Source organism: Cryptomeria japonica, chromosome 2, assembly GCF_030272615.1.
Source record: "Cryptomeria japonica chromosome 2, Sugi_1.0, whole genome shotgun sequence".
Taxonomy (NCBI): Eukaryota; Viridiplantae; Streptophyta; class Pinopsida; order Cupressales; family Cupressaceae; genus Cryptomeria; species Cryptomeria japonica.
In genome coordinates, this window is record NC_081406.1 from 127,307,425 (window position 1) to 127,308,420 (window position 996).

The following is a 996-nucleotide window of genomic DNA, read 5'->3' on the forward strand; positions in this document are numbered from 1 at the left end:
AGGGATGAATCCAATATATCTAGCTACAATCCAAATAGGGAAAGGGCTGGAATTATGATTAGATTCACTTGTTTTGTTTGCCACCCTCTTTTAGTTGAAATTTAGATGTAAATTATGAAATTAGGGAAATACAATGGATAATTGAAATGAAATATAAAAAATAGACCACTATAGTGTTGAGACATGGATCAGCTAGGACTCGAACCTAGGACATTCCATACGCTGCTGGAGTGCTCTACCACTGAGCTAATGGACCCTCTTGGACCAATCCATCGTCAGTCTGGGTGTGGCTTATTTCCAACACCAACACCCCCCCTTAAGCCACACCTCTTGTGTGCTTGGGGCTCCTAGCCTGGACCTGGATCTAGTACCATGTTGAGACATGGACCAGCTAGGACTCGAACCTAGGACCTTCCATACACTACTGGAGTGCTCTACCACTGAGCTACCGACCCCTCTTGGACCAGTCCATCGTCAGTCCGGGTGTGGCTTATTTCCAACACCAACATACAGGTATCAAACAAAGCCACATATAGGGATCCAAGTAGAAGAAGAGAGTCAAAATATTTCCCTAAAAGTTTGGGCTGATTTTACGAGACCAGGTAGTTGAGATTTGTCCTAGTCCTTTGCTTTTCACTCCGTCAAAATCTAAACCTGTTCATCATCGTCAACTCTGTTGGAATATCTAAGTATAGCTTCAAAGCCAATTCCCTATACATAAAAAGAGAGGAAAAAGGTTGTGGATAGGAGTTTGCCTTGGGTCAAAACCCGGTTTAAGAATTAACCTTCAATTGGATAATATAAATACTGAAGTAAATGCTAGGAGATATATCTCAGATCTACAATGGTTGATAAAAAGATTGATGATGCAATGCTCTTTAGATATGATCACAAATGTTGAGTGTAATGGCATGACAAACACATGAACATTAAAGAGATAATCAAACACACATCCTTGCATGCATATTGATGTAACTTTGCATCATAATGCTTGAA

General features: G+C 40.4%; 1 non-coding gene across 1 annotated transcript; it reads right to left on the minus strand.

Moving 5' to 3' along the window:
- Positions 1-383: 383 nt before the first annotated feature.
- Positions 384-455, minus strand: TRNAT-AGU (transfer RNA threonine (anticodon AGU)). The gene has a single exon. It is a non-coding gene; the product is annotated as a tRNA-Thr (tRNA).
- Positions 456-996: the final 541 nt, after the last annotated feature.